Source organism: Rhamphochromis sp. 'chilingali' (genome assembly GCF_963969265.1).
Source record: "Rhamphochromis sp. 'chilingali' genome assembly, chromosome: 1".
Classification (NCBI taxonomy): domain Eukaryota; kingdom Metazoa; phylum Chordata; class Actinopteri; order Cichliformes; family Cichlidae; genus Rhamphochromis; species Rhamphochromis sp. 'chilingali'.
In genome coordinates, this window is record NC_137929.1 from 57,889,709 (window position 1) to 57,914,075 (window position 24,367).

General features: G+C 41.0%; 1 long non-coding RNA gene across 1 annotated transcript; it reads left to right on the forward strand.

Annotated features, from left to right (window-relative positions):
- The first annotated feature begins 948 nt into the window (after positions 1-948).
- LOC308392957 lies at positions 949-16,611 on the forward strand. The gene is made up of 6 exons (XR_013970883.1): positions 949-1,021; positions 5,549-5,658; positions 10,992-11,080; positions 14,414-14,525; positions 15,500-15,625; positions 15,734-16,611. It is a non-coding gene; the product is annotated as an uncharacterized lncRNA (long non-coding RNA).
- The last annotated feature ends 7,756 nt before the right edge of the window (positions 16,612-24,367 follow it).

Here is a 24,367-nt window from a genome sequence, read left to right on the forward strand (position 1 = left end):
CAAAATCTTAAATAACATAAACAAAAAACTTAACTGTCACTTTTGTGAGCCACTTGCTGGGCTTGTGTAGACAAGAACATGCCCGAAAATTTTAATTTTTCAGTTTCACCATCAGAAATGATCATCGTCATCACATCCAGCACATTGAAATCAGTTCAAGTGAGTGATTAAATAATTAAATGAGCCTGCTGTTCATACACCAGGCCCTCTGGACCTCATACTAATGAGGTCACATTGGCCACCAGTGGCGGTTTTTGATATGGGCGACATGGGCCGTTGCCCAGGGCAGCACCACGCCAGCGCATTTTTGTGATTGCACAGGCACCGATCGGTTTTCTATTCTCCATTTGTGGGGAGTAAGGGCGCCCTCGGTTTGCGTGCCTGCTGCTTGCTGCACAGAGAGGGGCGGGGCTGGCCGGTGCAGCATCTAATAACCAGCTGGCAAAATGAAACAAACCAACAAACATAAAAACACCAGACATCATGATACAGACTAGTAATGTGCACTGATGTGATTTCTAAATTCTATCACACGTGAAACGTGAGCGCGAGGGCCCTCAGTGTGCCTGCTTTCTGCTGCTGCTAAAGTCTCACACACAACCTGTCGAAACTTCTGTTTACCTTTGTTAGTCACTCGGCTATGACAGTAAACACTGATGTGGCTTATTGAATCTTTTGCACTGTGTTCAGCACAATATTAATTAACCATTTATTGGAAGAGCTGATTGTAGATTTTGCTGTGAACGCGGACATGCGCGTGTGAATACTCAGATCTGTAAATGTGAAATAAAGCGTAAGATGCACAGATACGAAAAAGTCAAGTGTTGCTCAAAGCTCTCGAAACAGACAAGTCACGCAGGTTTTCCCCGCTCTCTGGACACGTCATTCTCTCCACCCTCTTGTTACAGAGTTTACTGAGCCTCGCAGGCGCCTGCGGGACTAGACCGAGCGACGGCGTGCTGTTTGCGCCTCGACGCAATGCAGGCTCAGATGGACAGACTACCGTGTGCTTGCTGCAAGTGTAAGATTTATTCTTTTATTAACATATGACATACGTGTATTAGAAGCTCGGTGTTATTATGACAGTGTTTTGGCAGTGGCGTTTACGGACCGATCTGTGCTGAAAACACGAGTTAAAGAATAAATAATAAAGTACCGAGCAGCTAAACCCGAGGCAGACACAGGGATTCATCTTTCATTTTGTCCTTTTTCGTTCAAACAGTCCGAACAAACGTGTTATTTCTAGAAATCTTCCGAGCGATGGTGAAACGCAGACTGCATCGGTTTCGTTTCTCTTTGTATTAGAATATCATCATGGCCATATATATAGGAATATCATCGCCATAATCACAGGCGGAGCCTGAATAACCCGCACCTACAGCGCTTACTCAGCTTACAAATATTTGATGACCTCTGACTAGTCAGAGAGAAAATGCTCAAGTTTTTAAAGCCAACACACGTTTTTATAGATTCAACGACAAATTATATGTCCTTATATAGTTATTATACAGAGACATACACACAGTAAAAGGAAGCTTGTGTTTCAGGCCTGGTTTTAAATTTGAATCTACAGTCAAAGACGTAAAATGGCGGCTGTTTGTGCTCGTTCAGCTACCTTTGTCCTGATCCTCAGTAACATTTAATCGACTTGTAGAGTTTTAATGCCTAAAGTATTTGAAATAAGGTGTGACCTTGGATTTAAAGTGTTCCTTCTTTAGTGCTCTAGTTACATAGTTGTAATCTGTGTGGAGGGACGGCCTCTAAAAGAATATATTAGTCTTTTGCCAACTGTATTTTCCGTGTTTCAGAACAGAACACTGGCGTGTTAAAGCTTATTCACAGTACAAACAGGGTTTTTTGTGGGTGTAATTTTGATCACGGAGCTGATAAACACGTTGAAAGTCATGTTTTAGTCTTCCTGTGCCAGCCTGTTGTGTGTTACTTTAGTTTAATGGAGCAGAAACCCTCATGTTGCTGAGCTAATCCTACCCCACAGCTAGCAGGCCGTGTTAGCAACACGGAAAGGGTGCGTCCCTTTTCCTAACGGCTGTTTCTGTTGTTGTTGTTGTTTTTTAAATAAAAACGCAATTTTGTACTCAAGGTAGTGTTTGGGAGGATTGCTAAGGAAGAGCGTTGCTCGGAGACTCTGAACGACCACCGTGTTTAAACTGCGACAGCAAACAACGAGAATAACATGTGAAAAATAAGATTTGAATTTTTAAAGAAGACGTTGGGTTGAGTAACATCTACACCAGCGTTCAGCTTTTTTCCAAGCTAACAAGATCAAGTGTCTAACCTGTAATTTACTTATATGACTCAGAGCTGCCGCTGCAGAATCCTCACACTGAGTCAAGACAAACAAATTCATCTCCCTCAGTAACTCTGATGATGTAAAGCACAACTGAAAGCTCTGCTCAATTCATTCATGTAAGCTTTGCACAAACTTCTTTCTGCCTAATCTGTAACGAATAAAATCACATGTCTGAAGAAAAGCAGTTTTTAATTAGTCTGTGTTAGTGTGTTAGACTATTTCCTGATATCCAAAGCATATTGGTTTTGCTTTATTCACTGATCTGAACTGACATGTTTTCAGAGAGAAACACATGCGTGAAACCTGAGCTTACACTGGATCAGTCAATATAGATTTTTTTTTATTCCAGCAGTGTGATGTTCAGTTGTGAGTTTACAGTTTTAACTGTTTTCTTTTAAATAAAACTCAAAATATATCAGCAGCGTATGGCACAAAATGGAAAGTGCAGTTACAATTAATATTTACATGATGTTGCTCATTTTCACGAGTGATATAATTCTGTGGTAATACTCATGTCGCCTGATAGGAGGCAGCCTTTCTGCAAACTGTAACAGCTTGGACTTTTTCTGATGCAGACACTCTCAGAAAGACTGTTGAAATTAGGAAAACCAATGGAACATAATAAGATGAAAAGAATAACATACTATGTATGGTCGGTCTAAGATTACGGTGAATTTAGCCAGCGGTTTAGCACCGGCTACAGCTAATTGGAGCCTAAGCTAACCAGCAGCTGCTGTAGGGGCCGTTTTTGCCTGGTTTAAATACCAGCGTCCGTCTCCGATTACGAAAAATGTAGCAGCGGATGACTAGTAAGACCAAACAGTGATGGCCCTGACAGCAGCAACATCCATGTAGCTCCAATTAGCTCTAGCCCGTGCTAACTCGCTGGCTTTGGTTAGCCGGGGCTAACCCCCTGTCTCCGTCAAGGAACAGCACCTGTTAGGCCATCACTGCTCGGTATTAACACTCGTCTCGATCTCCCATTGCGGCTAGTGAATGTATTGAGCCCAGTCTCTAGACGGTTAACTCCTAATTAGCTGTAGCTATCATTTATACGACCGCGATTGCTTCGTGTTATTATCCTTGTTGGGCTCCGCTTTGTTCAGTGCTAGTTAGCTGTAGCCGGAGCTAGCTGCTGCCGCCGTGTTACGCGAGGGCTCGGTCATATTGTCAGACACCTGATACTAATGCTAACACACCAGTACGAGCTGCTAGCGATTACTTTCTCGTTTAACTTTCTGGAAGAATCCATTGTGGCCAATGTCTAAATGGACACTAGCAGTACCTGTATGGATCATCTCCGATGCATCTGTGAGTCAAGGTAGTGAGACGGTTAAGTGCTAGTTAGCTGTAGCTACCTGGATCTAGCTGCTGTCGGGTTCGTCATTGCGCTGTTTTGATGCGTTTAAAGTGTCGGTCTAAGATTACGGTGAATTTAGGCAGCGGTTTAACACCGGCTACAGCTAATTGGAGCCTAAGCTAACCAGCAGCTGCTGTAGGGGCCGTTTTGCCTGGTTTAAATACCAGCGTCCGTCTCCGATTACAGCGAGTGATATTAATACTCGTCTCGATCTTGGACTACGAAAAATGTAGCAGCGGATGACTAGTAAGACCAAACAGTGATGGCCCTGAGAGCAGCTACATCCATGTAGCTCCAATTAGCTCTAGCCTGTGCTAACTCGCTGGCTTCGGTTAGCCGGGGCTAACCCCCTGGCTCCGCCAAGGAACAGCACCTGTTAGGCCATCACTGCTCGGTATTAACACTCGTCTCGATCTCCCATTGCGGCTAGTGAATGTATTGAGCCCAGTCTCTAGACGGTTAACCGCTAATTAGCTGCAGCTACTATCTATACGGACCGCGATTCCTTCGTGTTAATGTCCGTTTTGGTCTCCGCTTTGTTCAGTGCTAGCTGGCTGTAGTCGGAGCTAGCTGCTGGCTGCAGTTGCCAGACACTTGATGCTAACACACCAGTATGAGCTGCTAGCGATTATAGGAGTGCACTGGATTGTGCCCCCCATCGTTGCTGGGTTACAGTAAAGGCGGTTTAATCAAAAGTCAGACCATGAAAACTGTAACAGACACAATCTCAGATGCAGTTGACGGATAAGCTCGCAAAAGCCAAAAGCTGCTTTAACGGATCTCACCTGTAAATAAGGGAAGTAAGACACCGACAATCAGGCCGAATAAGAGAGAGATATTCCCCATCTTGTGGTGGGATTCAGAGGATCGAAAGATCAGTGTAATAAATATCCAAGGATGGTGCAATTAGACCAACAAACAAACTGAGAGTGCAACAACTTAACACAGCGGTCTGTTCACTTGGGCACACCTTTTTGTGCCCAGTGGGCGTTTTGTGTATGTGTTTTTTTTTAGTTTTTTTATTTTATTTTGTTTCTTTACTGATCACATGTTTGTTTCAGATGTCCTACATGGGGTTTGGGGGACAAAAGACAAGACCAAGTTCTGTTAATTTATTTATTTAGATTTTAACTTCAGACATGAAGTTAAATCTAAATTTATGTGACTTGCAGTTTTATCTTTCCATTACAATAAGAAAATTGATTTAACTATAGTTTGAATCTCGATGTTTAAGTAAACAGGTCTTGATAACCCAGAGGAAAAACAGCAATGAAAGATCAGGTGTTGTTTTCTTGATATATCGGCAGGTGCTTGTACCTGCTTGTAATAAATAGAAACGATAGTATTAAAAACATTATGGTCTATAATTAGAAGACCCAGCCCAAATTACGGCTTTCCAAAGCCAGAATCCAGGTTTGTAACCTATTAATTCACACTGAAGAAAGTGTTTTGTTTTATTAGAATGGATAATATGAGAGCATAAAACAAAAATTGGGCAGAAACTTTTCTCTCGTTTCAAATTCTAATAAAAGCGACCAGGTAATGTTTAAGAGGTACAACAAACTGACGTTGGCAAACACTAACATGTCCGTGTCACTGCTTCTTTCCACTTTTTTCAGCCACTAGTAGATGTTAACAAAAAATGTCACCGATTGTCAAATAACAATGTTTACTAGGGAAGATTAGTAGACGTGTCGGATGATTTTCTTTAAATAAGCCATAGTCACTGTTCTTGAACCAATAACATTCTTTTAAAAAATAAGAACCTTTTTTGTCATTAAGTGTTTAATTCAGTGTTTTAAGGAAATTAAAAAGTATTGCTGTGTGATATATATTTTATATAGTTTACCTTACCAACACTGTTTTTGTACCAACAGAACGGCTTGTGCTCCGAGGAAGAGGACGGGCTTTACTTGGTGTGAGAGTGAAAAAAAGCTCAAATGAGTGAGAAGGACGATGAAGGAAACATCTGTGCGGTGTCTGCTCTGTAAGTAGAATCTCTGTGTGAGAAAGTTTGTACTTTGACTGTTTGCTCTCCTGATAACTGATGGAGGAGAAGATATGATTTTCTTAGTAGGACAGGTGTAGATCAGGCCTGCGCAATAAATCGAAAATTTATTGGCACCGCGATATCAGCCTGTGCGATGGGCCCATTGCAAAAGATGGCAAAAACTGCAATAATTGGGTACTTTAAAATGTTTACACACGTGCTTTAAAGAATTTACCAATCAAAGAAACCCCTTTACAGATTTGACCAGTCGAATAGAGATAGATATAAATAGATAGAGCCCTTCACAGCCATAATCAATCAAATGGATTAGAGACCCGCCTCCTAAGCAGGTGGGGAGCGAACAACGCTGCAGCAAAGAGTCAGAGTTGTAATGGCTGAGAGCGAGATGCATGACGAGAACGCTACCGACTATGAACTCTTGGGTAACAAAAAAAAAAAGAAGAAGAAAAAAAATGTACCTCGCTTATTTGGAGGTACATTGGATTTGATAAAGACGACGTTCTCCAAACACAGGTACTCTGCAAAACTTGCCGAACACTCGTGGCAACCACCAGAGGAAACACAACTAATCTCCACCATCATCTTCGGACGATCTGATATCCTCGTGTTGGTGTTGTTCCCACATCATCATAATAAATGTTGTTCCAGGTTCAACATTGCAAGTGACCAGTCACATTGTTGTGACGTCCCCCTTTTCTGCCTTTGAAAAATACCGCCTTAAAAAAAATCTACTTCGCTTGCAAGAAGAGAAACCGCTTCTGTCCGCCGATCCAGGAACTTGAATTCTTTGCATTTCAGGATACTTTTCTTTAATAAACGGTAAGCATTATACATATTGTCCTTACAGAGGCGGTTTCTCTTCTCGCAAGTGAGGCGTTTGTTTTTTTCGAGGTCGCGGATGACATCAGGAGAAGGTGATTCGTCACTTGCAATGTTGAACCTGGAACAACATTATCTGTGATGATGAGGGAACAACACCAACATGACAATATCAGATCATCCATCATCTTCAATACAACCACAGAGAACTGTTTGAAGAGTTCCAGAAAGATAGCAACCTTTGTTTGGCTAACCCTAATGTTAAGACAAAGAGCACAGCAGTCCAACAGCCGTCTCTGTATCAGAGTTTTTCAAGTGGAACTCTATGAGAAAACGTCAAAGCTCTACAAAGCAATAACAGAGGCCATTACACATTTTCTGGCTTAAGACATGATGCCTATAAATACAGTTAGTAGAGAGGGCTTCACCAGTCTGATACATAAAGTGGACCGGAGATACTGCATCCCCTCACCAAACTACTTTTCCCATGTCGCCATTCCACAAATGTACGAAACATGCCGCAAGACCGTAATGTTTGAACTGAGCCAAGCTGAAAACTACGCAAGCACTACAGACCTATGGTCAAGTCGTACAACGGAACCATATATGAGCTTCACACTTTGAACTGAACACATGGTGTCTAGAGACTGTGTATTTTCCAGACTCTCACAATATAATTTAAGTTATGTTTATTTAAAACTGATTATAGAGACCGGGAAGGATGTCTTTCAGAATTCAAGCCTCAGGAAAAAAATTTATGGGGACAGTGTTTCAATGTTAAAGTGCACTTTGTTGTTACACTGCTAATACAGCAGCTTTATTTAAATAAAACTGTTGCAGTAAAACTTTAATTATGTTTTTTTTATTTAGTTTATCGCAATATTGATCACAGTTATCGCATATCGCAGGTTTTCCTAATATCTTGCAGCCCTAGTTTAGATGCTGGTCACCCATCTTTAAATATGTCAGTGGTTCTCTCCTTAAATCGCCATGGCAACTTGTGTCGTAGAACAGGTTAAACCTTTGGGGTCAACGGGTGCGCCGGCGTGTCAAAATCACATGACCAATTTAAGACTACACAGCTACAAGATGCAGCAGCTCAGAGTCTCCATTTCAACTTGGGTCGAAAGTGCGGACTTCAAACTATATACCAGTTTTTTAACTGTGTCGATGGGCCACGTAAAACCGGAGTTATGATAAAAAATACACACAATGTTTTTTTCTGAAGAAAACAGTGGTGTTTACAGTGGGAAGAACGGTAAAAATGGTGTTTTCTACGAACAGCGCTAGCAAACACTCTCGGCTTGCGAGTGAAAAAAGAAAAAACACCCCTTCCCTATTGGTGTTAGAATTTACCATGCCAGCGAATCAAAAAATGATAAAGCAACATGTGACATTTGGTTGTTTAGGGAGAAGGGGAAGTTTTTAGGAGTGACACCCGCGACAGAAAGCGGGCGAGCGAAAGAAAGGGAGAGAGCGAGTTTTCATATGTGAAACATTAGTAACGTTTAGCGTGTTTGGAAGCTGTAGTTAGTGTGTTGTGTAGTTGTTGTTTTGTATTGTGTGGCAGTTATACTGCTGAATTTCACATTTTCTCCAAACAAAAGCTACCAAAGGTAAATTTCAGTGTAAACGCTGTCTCCACATGGAAAACAGGACTGATACACCTGCTGTCAGACCTGCAGGGTTTAGGCACACAAACTATTTTTTTGGACTGGCACAAATAATTTGTGTGCCTTCTTATTTGATGCAGCACACCTGATTGTTCTGTAAATAGATTTAAATTGTTATATAAAAAATGTCTGAGGTCATGGCTGCATTTTTAGGTAAATAGTACCTGATAACTTTGTTGTTTGCAAAACTTGTGCATAATTTTTAGAAATGTACAATTTACATTTCAAGTTATGAGAATGATTCATTAAACATGTTTGTGGGTTTTACAATAAAAAATCTAACTTTTTTCTACTCGGATTTTGAATTTTTTGTCTGAATTCAGATCAATTGTGCTAATATAGTATACCAAAATGAAAAAAAAAACTCAAATTTCAGATATTTGAGGTTGTGCTGAAAAACCCCCGATACCAAACAAGGCAAGATTAACAGTTTCTAAAGGTGAAATATAGAGGTAAAATCAAAAGTAGTCGAAAACGGCCAATTATACCCTGAATCCCAGAGGGTTAAGATCCAGGTATGAGATCACTACCTATTGAACAATCCAGAAAATGGTGTCACCATTCCCAGAAGATTCCTTGGCCTCGACACGGTTAGTAGGAGGGTGTTTTTTAATAGTCTTTATGTTTCCCTGATCCCTGGCTTTTAACAACAGTTTGCATCTTGTTATTCTAAATGAATTAATGTATGATTCTAAAACAAGACACCTAGAGTGTACTTGATGACCTCATATCTAACATCTATGCTTTTATATTTAAACTTTCTCTCAAACCCTAATTTGGTGATTTAGAAAAGGTATATGTATTATTCTCTGTGATTCCAACCTGCTGTTGTTGTTGTCTCTTACACAGCGCTGGAAACACCAAACACACACCAAGAATGTCTGTTCAATCAGTCACATTAATCACTTTGATCTGGAGCAAACAACAAAGATTTCCACATCTCCTTCCTCAGGGTTGAGGACAGTAAGCTTCAACCATCAGCCATCAACTTAGAACTAAACAGCAGCACTGAGCGCGCACCAAGTGGTTAAACTATTAGCTGCCAGTACACCAATCAGTGTGACCAAGCAGCTGAGGGGCAGATTTATAAAGGAATAATAAACTGTAACGACTGTAACGCATGTATATCTGTTCCTAACTCCTCCCAGATGTGTGAATTTATCTGAATTGAAATTTTGATATAAACTAGCTAGGGTCATTATTTTTTATAACACTCAGATCCTTACAAATTATATTTATTATTAGCTGATATCAAAACAACCTGTAACATTATGCGTACGTAGGGCTGGGCGATATGGCCTAAAATTCATATCTTGATATTCTTTAGCTGGATGCTGACACATGATATAAAGCATGTCCCAGACGTCACACAGACACTTTTATTAACATACAACGTAGATGTACATTAAAAAAAATACTCCAAAATAAATTATCAAGATTTATTAAATAATACTCCATGAATAAAATATAACAATGTTCTTTTGTGCCTAACAAAAAGATCGCAATTGTGCAGTCAAATGTAAACTAAAAAGTCATAGAGCATAATAACAAAGACAGACCGATTTTCCAGCTGCTCTGTTCCCATGTTGCTGCGTGACTGATAGCTTTGAGTTTGAAATCTACTTCGTACACATTTCTCTCAACAAGCCCCAGTTTAGGGTCCATTATGCACACACAATACGGTAATATTATGTTGACGCGCAGTACGTATTACTCTACGACGCTTCTGACTACAGTAACCGTAATGCTCCGACAATACATCAAGCAGTGCGGCTTCTTAGCTTACCATAAAATTGATTCGACATCAGTAAGCACAACGAGAATTCATACATAAGACGCACCGGATTATAAGGTGCACTGTCGATTTTTGAGAACATGAAAGGTTTTCAAATGCACCTTAAAGTCTGAAAAATACAGTATATGAGTTTTGTAAGGTAGATTGTTTCGGGGCAGGAGGACGTTTGTTTGCAGCCATCAAAAAGAGAAAATTAAAAAAAATAAAAAGGTAAAATTGAACTATGAAGAAAACGCGGAGATGTCAGAGGTTCATACCCAGTGGTCTACAAAGTGGTCCAAGGGATCTTCCAGGAATAGTGGCGCTAACTTTTGGAGAACTGATTGGTCAGGAGGCGATGATTTCAATCCCTGTTGATCTATAATCTAGAACGTAACTGATTCTAGGACAGTTCACAGCACAAGTTACCGTGTTGATGATACTATTTTAGGGTCTTACTTTACAAAGCCTTAAAGAATGCCTTTAGGAAACCGCTGTTGTAGCTGTTTGAAGATATCAAACAACAAATTATTTGAATATATGCTGGTAAGCAGTGAATGACCTTGTGTAGTTAACTGAGGTTAGAGCAAATCCTGCTTCAGGCCTGCAGGACTACTGAGTTCAGAGGAAAAAATCGACTCAACTCTGGATTATTTGTCAGCTTGACAGGATGAAGGCCGACTGACATTGAAGTTTTTTTAATGTATAAAAAAGAAAATATAATAATCTTAGTCTTAATCTTAACATACAGCAAACATTTTTACTGACTAATAGATAACCAGTAAGTATAAGATGGTGTGTGATGCTACTATTGAGGTAACAAACATTTTCTAATATTAAACTAAAGAAAGGAAAATTCCCTTTCACTCAAACATCAGCCGGTGTGCTCCAATAAGAGGACTCACACCTGAACAGCGTGCTGAACTTTGATTAGGCCAGATTGAATAATGTGACTGATTTTTGTGTTATAATTAAAACAGCAGCAGTATCAGTAGGACTGTGCCTGCTGCACTGACGTCATCTGTATGTGCTTTGTTGTGTAGACGGTGTTGGATCTGCAGGAAGAACTGAGGACGTCCGTCATGGACGAATCATCATCATCAGAGAGAAGAGAGAGAGTCCGAGCTGAGAGGTAGAGATGCTCTTGTTTGTCTCATGGTTCAGATTTCAGAGTTACAGACGATGGACAGAACTCGTGTTTCCTTTTTCTGTGATGGCCAAAAGCTGTGGTGTCAGATTGTAGTGTGATGTCAGGCATTTGATTCTCACTTGAATTCTTAAAGGAAGATTTGGGGCCAGATTCACTAACATCTACAGCAGCACACAGCCTTGTCTGAGATTAAAAAGCTGCTGGATGTACTCAGCGTCAGTTTGACTGTTGTATTGTTTCAGCTGGTTTTATGGTGTTTGTAAGAGTTTCAGGAGGAGAATATTTAAACTAGTCACATAAATATGAATTTGAAAGCCTGTGGCGCACAACTTATTGCAAATTGTATAAACATAGCCCCCCCTCCAAAAATTGTCTTGCTCCTTATCCCTAAAAGGAGGGAGGAACATTACCAGATAGAGTAATGGTTCTTTGCACAAGCATTTTAAAGCTGCTATTGCTTTGGCTCAACTCAGTCCTCACACTGAGTGTTTAGAGGCATAATACGGATTTATGCCTCTAAACACTCGGATTTTACTGAAACGGAGCAGAAATGAGCTGAGTTGTCTTTATGTCAGCGGTGTGCAAAGAGCGAGCGACTTCTCTCTGATGAATCTGTAACTTTGTGGTTCACAGACTCAAATGCTCAACTGCGGTTACAATTTTTATTTTACAACACAAGTAATCCTTAATATTGGATGGACTGTGAAGACTCTTACAAATGAAATCTACAAAAGAAACCTAAACCCTCAAATTTCCAAAACATTTATCACTGCTGTAACACGTTTCATTGTCCTCAGCTTTACTAAACATGTTAGTATCTGGGTAAAAGTGATACAGTGACACCAAATACTAAAATTATACCAAATAAATTGATCAAGAGGGCTCATCTCGCCTGAAAGGAGGCAACAATCTGCAAACAGTCAAAGACTGGACTTGAACTAACTGCTGTCACTCTCGGGAGGAGCCCATAAGGGCTCTATTATTACTGTCCGTTTTCTTTTTTGCACAGAATAATTTGCTTTGCGTTTGTCAAGTCACTGCTAATACTGTAAAACAAGAAAAGCTGCCACACTCTGGTTTCTTGTTACGGCTGTAGGTCCGGGTCCTTATGGGACATCTGGTGGTTCCGGACCCGGATCGCAGACTCCCGTTTTATAAAATAAAGAACCAACGTCAAGAGCCAATTGAATTTCTGATTCATAGATTCAAGAGCGTAGTGTCGGCTAAGCTAGGCTAGGCTAGCCTTCAAGGCTGAAATCTCACCTGCAGACGAGGCGTAGCAGACATGGAGAACACCGAGGAAAAAGTACAGCTTTCCCGAACCCCCCATCTCGTACTGGTATCTTCTGTGAAGCTGAAGATAAGTGTTATAAATGTGTAGAGAAAGCAGGCTCGATACCGCGGTTGACCGGCACTTCTGAAGCACAGGCACTTCCTTGTTTTGCCGCCTCCTGCTTTCTTTCTTTCTTTCTTACAGTTATATTGGCGGTTGGCAAACAAGTGAAAGGTGCATTACCGCCACCAACTGGTATGGAGTATGGTCTGGAACGACGCCCAAAAAAAAAAAAAAAATTCTCAAATCCTGCCAAACAGGTTCCCCTCTCTTAAAAACTGAAATAAGGCCTGATAACTTTTACTTCCCGAGTCCTGCCGCAACAACTCAACCAGATCCAGTTTGATTTTTAGGTTACTAAGATTTTGAATCAAATGTCTCCTCTCAACCTGATACCTCTGACACTGCAACATGACATGTTCTACAGTTTCCTCCACCCCACAGTAATCACACTTGCCAGTACTATGTTTCCCTATCATGAACAACGTACTATTCCATTCAATATGTGGGATGACATTTCCAGATGTTCCAGGACTAGATGTTTTCCCTGATTTTTCTCAAGGATGCCACTCACAGGCTCACCTGTGTAAATCTGTAGATATGAGGAATAGCTGTTTTTTGCATCACAAGCTGCCATGATTTATATATCAGATTGGCCTGGATTGCTGGCCATGTATTACCAGAAGGAGCATTTTCCATGGAAATGGACTACGCTGTCACCTCTGAAGATCAGAGCTAAGAGCTTGGAACGGGCGGACTCTTTTTACATCTTTAATATATTCTGCAGGCTTATTGGGCAGTGACGTAAACAGACAGTAATTGGGGGACTGTTGAAACCTTTATTCACAGGTTTTCAGCTGAGTGTGTACGTGGTGGTCGTGGTCGGTGTGTGTAAGTTCTAGTCGTACTTGTCTTCTTTGGTATCTGCGCCTCATCACTACGGTGTTGGTCTACAATAAAAAAGCACAGAGAGATCTATATCAAAATTCTACAAACTCGTCTAAGTTGTATAATTTTCATGTTAGCAATTATAAATGATACTGTTGCTCACCTGCTGCTTCCTGGTTCCGATATTGTGAAATATCTGGGGAAATGATGCCCCGGGGCCCACAAACAGTTTATTGGTTTCTTAGAGGAGGAGGAGGAGGTAAGGTATGAGTAGAAAGTGTGGGAATTTCATTTATCTTCATAGGATTATTGTTGGTTATTGTTTTCAATGTGGGGATGTTGGAAATGTTTGAGAATATTCCAGGTATTTTATAGATATTTGTTATGTAGTATTTTGTTTAATCCTGAGTGTAAACTGCAGAATGCTTTAATCCAATTAACGAATCCCAGAGACTATCAGTGGTCTTGTATTCGGATCTGTACACTACAGATACAAGAAGATGGGAATCCACGTATTCTTTATCAGTGTCATTCCAAATGTCGCCATCAACTTCTTTTCTTTCAAGATTTGTCACAGCAATGATGTCGTTCTTGTCAATGGCATAAAAAGACACTTATTCTTGTCACAGCAAACCTGGTGAGCCCAGGTTAATGCGCTGCCATGTGAGCCAGGAGGTGCTGCACTTTTGGATTTGTATATTTCAGCAGAAGCAGCTTCAGCACCTGTGACCTCCTCATCAGATGTGTCTGTGTTGATGCTCTCTATCATCCTCCTCGTCAGAAACTGGCTCATCCATATTGCAATGCTGTTTTCTGTATTTTCCTTCAGCAAAGATATCATCCACAGCTTGGCTTATTGTAAATCTTCACATATTTGCGTTCTGCAGACATGCAACTCACCAAGTAAACTGAGTTGTTCTGCACATGCCGTACATGACTGACTATGTTGATCTGTACTCTACTTGTAAGTTTGAGTCACTGTCCCAGAAAGTAAGAACTTTCTGTTGGAAAATATAAACTTTTTCACTTCTCCTAGGTTTTAATTCAAATAAAAACCTGTTAAATATATATATATACTGTTTTTGTACCAACAGAAAGGTGCTCAGAGGAAGAGGGCGGCTTTACTTGGTGTCAGTGACAGAAATGAAAAAAAGCTGAAATGAGTGAGAAGGACGATGAAGGAAACATCTGTGCTGTGTCTGCTCTGTAAGTAGAATCTCTGTGTTTGTTTGACTTCTTGTACTTTGACTGTCTGCTCTCCTGATAACTGATGATGGAGGAGAAGACATGATTTGCTCTGTAGGACTAAGGGTGTACATGCAGGTCTGGGTTTTCTGTACCACGAAGGTGGTTCCCTTCTTACTGGGATGAGTCGCCATGGTAACTTGTGCTGTAGGGCAGGTTGTCATCCAGATGAAAGATCAAGAAACAGCTTTTTAATCGATCGATTTAATTTCCTTTTGGGACAAACTGCAGAGATTTCCACGTCTCCTTTGTCAGGCTGTGGGACAGAAAGTGTTTAAAGTTTCAGAGCTCTAATGTGCAGCTGTCACCCTAATAATACTCACTTCTTTTGCCTTACATCTTTCTGTGTGAGCAAATGTCTCCATCCAAGGTTGGGTCGGGTCACTTATGTGAGACGTGTCCCCATGCAGTCCTCCACAATCCTGACTGCGTGGTGCTAGAAGTGGATGTTGACTGGTTGATAAGTGGGCGAGGATAGCACATGGTGGTGATTTCATACCTGCAGATTTCTAATTGGCTCCAGAATAGGTTATGTTCACAGCACAAGTTACCATGCTGATATTATGGTAGTCTTTACCTTATTATAGCCTTATAAAGCCCACTGATGCAATTGTTGTTATGATTTGGTACTATACACACTGGAAGTGTGTTTGGGGTCACTCTCCTATCAAACAGGATAGGAGCGTTTGAGGACTTGACTTTAACTCTTTGTTTGTCAGCTTGACAGAATGGAGACTGACACTGATGTTTATTTTTAGTATCTGAAAAGAAAATATAATCTTAATCTTAATATAAATAAAGCTTAAATGACTAATAAAATGTGTATGTCTGTCTTTTTCTCCGTGTTTATTTTGCCATTTCGGTTGCTTCCTTGTACTTTTACTTTAAGATGAATCATTTCAATTAACCTCAATAATTATAATCAATTCTTACAGGTGGTCCAATGTTTCTGGATTACCCACAGCCCCCTCTGTCTGCATAAAAGCAGTGCTGGAACACTGGTGTACCATGGCCTCGTGAGCATCAGGGGAACAGTATTGTCCTTGTTGCTACAGAAAATGGTGAGAAAAAGTAATTAACAATGGAGGAGAGACAGACCATCATAACAATTAGATGTAGGTCTTGTAGTGTGATGAATTATAATCTGAAATCTTCGGTTCATCACGCAGGATCTGTGTACGCCATCGAGTAGGCGAAAGAATGGTTACCCAGCATTCTGCAGCGCCATGCAGTACCCTCTGGTAAGCTTGAAAATATGGAGTGGCCAGCACGGTCTCCAGACTTAAACCCCATCGAGCTGGTTTGGGATGAACTGGACCGAAGAGTGAAAGCAAAGCAACCTACAAGTGTCAAACATTGTAGAAAGAACGCCATGACTGTGTTCTGCTGTTATATCTGCCAAAGGTGGCTACTTTGAGAAGTTGAGAATACATTTGTCTTTAAATTGATTCTGATTTCTTTTTTAACTCCAATTGCTTATTTGTACTGTGCTTTCATTTCAGAGTACAATGAGACATTAAACTGGATAATTTCCAATAAGCTCTGATGAAGCTGGATTGACTAAAGTTATTGTTTGTGTCGTGTTTCCATGTGTTCAGTAACTTTACTGTTATCTGTATTTTGTTTCTAAGTGCTGTCGTCTCCACAGCAGTGATCTGGTTTCTCTGCAGTTTCAATAAACTTTGGTCTCACTTGATCTTCTGTTTGTTTCACAAAGATGTCTGATGGACAACCTGAGTTGTTGTGATGAACCCAAAACACTTCAGTTTTCTTCAAAGCAGATAAAGTTCCTGTGAGCCACAGACAGCAGGAACGATTTCACACATGAATCTTAGTTTCTGTGAAGTTTGTCTGTTGACAGCAGAACTGATTTGATTGCAACTCATTTAATGGACAAAATAATTTTCAGGTACAGCTGCACTCAGCTTTTTCTGTATCTACACGATGGATCATTGTTCATTATAAAATATGATGTGAAAATTTAACCCTGTTTTATAAAATGTTTAACAACAAGTTTGCTTGAAGGGGAAAAAACACAGGATACAACTTTGCAAAGAGACTTAGAATAGATTATAACAAAGTCAAACTCTTATTTTAATAGATGCATATCAACATTTGGTGATATGAGGGAAACTCCATTAATAAACGGTCTTCATGTACAGTGTGTGGGAGTTTCTGCATACTGATGAAACTGTCTTTAAAAGAAAACTGACAATAAATGCATCACAGACACGTCTGATTGTGTTAAAGCTCCCTGTGGTGGAGGGCTATTAAACCACCACAAAATGTGGTGTTATATCTGCCGAAGGTGGCTTTGGTCTCACTTGATCTTCTCGTGTGCTTCTGTGGGTTTCACTAAGATGTCTGATGGAAAACATGAGTTGTGGTGAACCCAGACACACTTCAGTTTTCTTCAAAGCAGATAAAGTTGATGTGAGCCAAGACTTAAAGCAGCAGGAACACTTTCACACATGAATCTTATGCTACGTTCACACTGCAGGCGATGCGGTGTGAATTTGGATTTAGGCAGCGTTGTCTTTAACTTCACTGAACGTACGACCCCAAAAAATGAAGGTCTGATAGGTGAGCATGTTGGGATTTTGTAAAAAGCTGAAATGTTATTATCACATTTGTTGTAATGTGTGTGTGTGCATGGTATATGTAGAATCTGGTCCAGTGATTGTAGATTGAGGATTTCTATAAATGAGTGAACTCTAAACCTTAAATAAATGTGTCTGTTCCTCCAAACTCTGATTGGGGCTGCCACCCATGGTACGTCAGCAAATTTCAGATAACAATAGTGGTACATCTACAGAAAATGAATAAATACTCATTTCAGACAAACATAAAATTTTGCTGTTTTTATTATCATTTGCACATTTCTAAAACATTATGGGCCATTTAAACATGTTATTTAATTAAATTACACACACAATACAAAATATATAGGGAAAGATGTTGTCTTCAACTTTAGTTCATTATATTCCAGTAGGCAGTATTTTTTTTTTGGCAACTTATCAGCTCAGTGTTAATTAGAAAGACTAATTCTTGCTTGACCAGACTAATTTCTTGGGACTTTCCAACAGATGCTTGAGAATAGGGCTGGGCAAGCAGCAGGCGCACCTCGCAAACGGAGGGCGCCCTTACTCCCAGCAAATGAGCGATAGAAAACCGACCAGTGCCTGTGCCATCCCCAGTATGCGCTGGCATGACGTTGCGCAGCATGAGTAGGAGCAATTTTTTTTATTTTTTTTGCCGATGTCCGTGATGCCGCCCCGGGCAACCGCCCGTGTCGCCCGTATCTAAAACCGCTAATGCTTGTGATGAATCAGTGTAAACGAGCCCCAGGTATGCGTTGAGGGCGGTTTCAGAGGTAGGGAAGCCCTGGAGGGAGAGGTGAAGGCAAAAACATCCCACATCCTCTCCAGAGCCTGAGAACCATGACAAATTTGTTCATGTTTAACACAAATGTTTACCTGATCTGAAGGACCAGACTTTTGTTTACAAGAGTCAAATAGTGTTTTTGTGTTTCCAGGCAGAGCAAATCTACAGCAGAGACGCTGAAAAACAGAAAAATCAACCAGACTGAGACGCTGTAGTGGCCGAACTGTGTGTAATCATTTCAATGAAGTAACACTGTAAAAAAGAGTGGCCCAAAATTCCTCCACAGAGACAATGGTATTATACAGTGTGATATTATTCTGTTATTATATGTTACCATTTATATGTAATCAAAATAGTTGAATAATGATATTGCTGTAGATCATATTAGACCCTTTAACATAGAGTGTGTGATCAGTATGTAGTGTTAGTTTGCATTATACTTCTGACTTAAAAGAGTGTGAAAATCATTAGATCTATTGGATTGACCTGTATTACTCAACACTGTTGAATGTATTACATTGTTTCTTGACATGTTTTACTGCTGAATCATATGAAGAAGGTTGTGAGCAGAAGACTTGGTGTCTGGGGAGAAGAGATAAAACCACATTCCTTACCCCCCTTCCTACTTCACACAGAAAGACAGAGAGCCGAGGTCATAAATTAGGCGCCGTGAGTGAAAGAATGTGAATGTTTGGACTTTTACGACCAGGTGGGGGCCACTAGAGAGTATAAAAAGCTGTGTAACCCGTCACCACTTTGAGACTTGCTGTGACCCTCTGCAGGCAGCTCTCCCCATCATGATGGTTCAAATGCTCATAAGTGTTGAATTGTATGGAAATAAATGATTGTTGATTGAGCATTCATACACCGAGTACTGTCCTTCCTTCAGCCCAAAGATTCAAAGAATTGGGAGATTTCAACAACAGAAAGAAATGTACTTCCTATCATAAGCGATTCTACAAGTTGAATCACTAGTGTGCTTAGTTACCTACCTCACTTATCTTTGATCTTTGTTTTTCACCACCACAAGAAGCTTGTTTGTTTCACTGTCTAAAAATGTTTCTGGTGTTTTATCACCTGAGACCACGTGATTTATGTTAAATTTTCAGGTCACTGAGGTGTGTTAAATGTCAAAAATATCACTTCTTTCTTTTTGCTTCAGCTCTTCAGCAGGATGTTCAGGTGAAGTTTGGAGATGACGTCACTCTTCAGTGTCAGATTTCCACAGATGAAATAATCTCAGTGCTGAAGTGGAGCAGAGCTGACCTGAACACAGACGGCTACGTCTACTTCTACAGCAGGGGTGGCCAACTCCAGGCCTCGAGAGCCGGTGCCCTGCAGGTTTTAGATCTAACCCTGTGTCAGCACACCTGAATCAAATGATTAGTTCATTATCAGGCCTCTGGAAAACTTCAAGACATGTTGAGGAGGTAATTTAGCCATTTGAATCAACTGCTGGATCAAGGACCCATCTAAAACCTGCAGGACACCGGCTCTCGAGGCCTGGAGTTGGCCACCCCCGTTCTACAGGAACAAACGCTCCTATGAAAACTATCAACATCCATCTTTTTATGGCAGAGTGAAGCTGAGGGACCCGGAGATGAAGGATGGAGACGTTTCTGTGATCCTGAAGAATGTTACGTTTAATTTATGAGTATGTGACACTCATAAATTTGTTTTGTGGCTCTTTGGAGATTTAAAAGAAGCAAGAGTCACCTCACTGAGGCGGACAACCAGCAGGTGGTGTGGAACCTGCTGCTATCACCGCAGCAGCGATCTGGTGTCTCTGCTTCTTTTTCTTCCCTTGTAATTCTGTTGGTTTCACAAGAACATCTGATAGAAAATGTGAGTTGGTAAAAAACAAAGAGCAAATGTGTAGTAACAGTAGAAGAAAACAGGATACAGAGTAATTATTATTTATTGATTGATTTGTGAAATTAAACTCAACTAATAAGCTGTGTTTATGTACAACATGTTAGATTTTTTATAAGCATACCGCTGAAATTATCTCCTTAAAATAACTGACAGTAAAACATCACAGACGCCTCTTCAAAGTAAAGTTCCTTCAGTGGAAGGTCGTGATCATTTGACGGAAATCTGCTTTTAAATGTGAAGCTGATTTAACAGGATAATTGAGTCTCAGGTGAACAGCAGCTTATTGCTGTGTGACTGTACCAAGATTAAACTGTGCTGTGGTGCTGCCATCTACTGGCACCTAAGTGCAACAACAGCCTCTTTAAATGTCAGTAACATAGGCTCAATGTCTGCACTTTGTGCAGAAGCTGTTTTGTATCTGACACAGAGGAAAAGTCACACTAACAGATATAAACTTCACAACATGTATTTGTGAAATACTTTTTACAGGTTTGTTCACACAGGTGGTGTTACATCCAGGCAGGAACCTCATCCATCCTGCTGTGACGTCACACAGTATCAGGAGTGCTCAGCTCTTTAAATTAAGAGCCCAGTCACACATGTTTTCACTGACACTGAATGCCACGATATATACAAACATAACCACATATATTTGTTCAAGTTTTTGATTTAACTATGGTAGTGCGCACAGGCGGCCATTTTATTAGGAACACCTAACCAGTATTGAGGTGGACCCCCTCTTTGTGACCCAATTCTTCATTTCATAGACTCAAATATACTCTGAAAACATTTCTCAGAGATTTTGCTCCTGATTGTCATGATAGCATCATGCAGCTGCTGTAGATGTCACAAACTGTTTACATGATGACTTTTTGTTTTAAGAAATGTTGGGGGAAAACTCTGTAAAAAAACCCAGGAGAAATAAAGACACAATGAGACAAAGTTACTTTCTTTATCAAACGTGTACACGGGTGAGCTGCTAAGAACAACTCACACCATGCACAGTGGCTTGGTAATTTTTATAGGCACAGAGCACAGAGACAGTGAGAACAGGATAACAAATAATAAACAGATAAAATAAAACAACTCCATATATGGTGCTAGTCTCGTCAGCAGAGAGCTAGGGAAGATAAAACAATCTAAAACAATATGTCCCAGAAACAAGATGTGTTTGCTGGGAAAGTCTAAAAAGATAATTCTAAACTAATCTAACCATAGGCAGAGGGCAGACAAAAGGCATCTTTGTACATTTAAAAGAAGGTAAAGAAACATAGAATCATTTTTCCTGTAACAAGAAACCATAAAGTCATCTTCATCTCTGTCTGTCTGACCATCTTCAGTAGACTCTAGTGTTCCTCACAGCTCTGCTTTCATTGATGTGTGTTCTCCTGCAGTGCTGACCTCAGTCCCATCAAACCTTGTGATGAACTAGAATAAAGACAGAAAGTATGTGACCTCATAAATACTCTTCTGGATGAATGGGCAGGTGGGTAGGTGTAATGTGTAGGTGGCCAGGTGCTTTGTCTACGTGGTGTTTCCTTATGTGCTGTGTTTCTATTAAAGTTTCAGAATAAGAGCCTGGTGAAGAAATGAAGAGTTTCTGCGTTGCTTTCTGTTTAAGTCCATCTGCTCTGGTCCTGTCATCACTGTCAGTCTCAGTCCTGTGTTTGAGTGCAGCTCGTTGATGAGGCATCCTAATAAAAGTGAAATTTGGCTCCACCCGCACAGATGTTTCTACATCTCAAACTGACACAGAAACATCTGGAGATTTGTGAAGTCAGAGGTCATGCTGTACAACAAGTACACTTACTTTTTTAAACAAATAAATACAAATAAAAAACGATTTTTTTAGTACTGTAAAATAAGTCTGGTTTCAGTTTCTTGTGTTTTGTCATTTTGTTTGAGTCCGTCTTGTTAGTTTAGAGTTTAGTCCTAGTCCTTAGGTTGTTATGTTTAGCTTTTGGTGGTTAGATTTCCTCGTGTCTTTGCTCCTGTGGCTCCCTCTGTGTATCTGTGTTCTTATAGTTCTGAGTTCCTGTGTGTTTTCACTTAAGCTTTATTCCATGTTTCCCCACCCATGTCTGGGTTGTGCTTTTTGAGTTCATGTCCTGCTCTGTGAGTTTTGCGTTTGGGTCCTTTTTCCTGCCTTCACAAAGCCGTAACATGACAGAACGACGCGACCAGACATGGGCCCAGCAGCTCACAACCCCTCCGCTGAGCGGACCTAGTTTATATGGTGGAAAATCTTTGCCAAGGGTGGGTAGCACTGCCAGACCGAGAATACCAGGAGGTTTTAGCCACTCGCCTACAGAGGATGGTTTCCTACCATAAGTTTATGCACATTTCTGCTGTCACAGAATAATTCCAGCACAAATTTAAGTAGGTATGACAGTTTGCCACTTAACTTTGCCCATCAGAATATGTTTGTAGGTCACATCCACAAAGGTAGGATTGTTTGGCACTTAATGTTACGCGTCAGAGTATTTTTCTAGCTAATATTCACAAAGGTAGGACGGTTCGCCACTTAATTTCGTGTTGTGCGTATGCGCAGACACAACGGGTAGGATGGACTTTGTCCTTGATGAGAGAGTGACTGTTCAGCGTTGGTGCATTCGGATACCGGACATGATAACACACCCGTCATGAGTAAAGCCGTGTTTTCCTCTGTGGATTACATTCTGCCAAAATTAACTGATTCACACACTAAATGTTCACTTCACTCGACTCCTCAGTTTTCGCTCCTAATGTAGCCCAGAGTGAGTTCTGTGCCTCTGATCCAGCGGAGTATACACCTAGTGTTTTGCTTGAGCCAGTTAACACTGAGCCAGTTTGTATTTCGCTGCTGACAGATACTATGCTTCCCTCCAGCGACAATCCCTCTACGGACTGTTTTGTTTCCATTTAAACTTGGAATATTCAGAAACATTGCATTTCTGCGCTAGACAGTGTGGGTCAGGATCTCGTTGCTGAACCCAGTGTTTTCTGACCTAAATGTTTCTGAGCACTATACAGATGTCAGTGAATCTGGTGTGTGTGTGTGTGAGGCTGACCAACAAGCTAGCGAAATTATCACTTCGGATCTTCAAAGTGACTTTCATGTTTTCACATATGTGGACTATGTAGTTCCTGGTACTTAGCCTGCTAGCCATCCTGTTCCCATGGACTGTTTAATTTTCCAGCCAGACTCTATTAATGCTTTTCAGGCTATACCACAGGAGAGTATTGTTGATGTTGCCTAACCTGTGTATGGTGCATGTGTCTGGTCGAGTCTCAGTAAATACTAAATATTAAATGTTATTGAGCAGCAGGTGAGGCTGACAGTGCCAGATATGCTTTGATGTAGCAGCGAAGGAAGATACAGTTTGTTTCTGTAAACACACGTGTGTACACCTGTGTTAGTGTTCAAAAACACTCAGTAGTCTGTTCAAAAAGTTTATCCATGTAACAATCTACTAGAGGGTGTAGGGAGCCATAGCCCTGCCCCTGAGAGCATGAAGCAGGCATGAAGGAGACCCAGGTCCCTGACATCTAGAGGACCCCAAAATGCTAAAGCCCAAGCAGGACCACCGAAAGAGACAACCGCATAACCCTCCTGGAAAGTGCTGAGGAGAGCCCCAGACGTGTGGCTTCTGCAGTCACAGTGCAGAAGCCACACAGGGCTGCAGTGGCAAGCCTGCAGGCCTTGCCGGGAGCCAACTGTGCCAGAGCGGACCGAGCCCCGAGGGCACCCCACCTCCCCAAGGGGTCCCACCCATGCCCCGGTCACCAGGTCCCACCAAGCAGTCACTGGGAGTGAGACAGGTGCACACTTGAGCACCCAGCACCGAACACCACCAACACACTGACGGATGAGGGCAGCAGCCAGTGGCAGGGAGTGTGGTGGGGAGACAGAGGCCTCCATACCTGGGGGGTCCTGAGATGTTCCCGGAGAGAGACTCGACCGGACACATAGAAAAACTGTCGCACCCAAACACAAGCATACAATCGTGGACACATACAGTGGCTTGCAAAAGTATTCGCCCCCCTTGAACTTTTCCACATTTTGTCACATTACAGCCACAAACATGAATCAATTTTATTGGAATTCCACGTGAAAGACCAACACAAAGTGGAGTACACGTGAGAAGTGGAATGAAAATCATACATGATACCAAACATTTTTTACAAATAAATAACTGCAAACACTCACACACTGGGGCCATTGTGAGTTCATGGGAGATGTTACACAGACAGTTAGACTCCTTCTGCTTTAGGTGAGGGCTAAGCATAAAACAAGTGACATGGGCAATGTGGAATGTTTTTCTCTGTGCGTGTATGAAAGATGTGAGGATGGTGCCCATCGTCAGAGATCACCATCATCCTGCTGTTTTGGCTGGGATGTTTCTCTCTACTTTGGACTCACTGGGCGTGTTGCAGGTTATTCAAAAATTTCCACAGCAGTACAGACAAAAGTTCACTTGTTGACACATGGATCTAAGTTTTGATATGTTCATCAAATTAAAAAAGCAGGTTCTTACAATATGATTTCTTAATATAAAATTTAT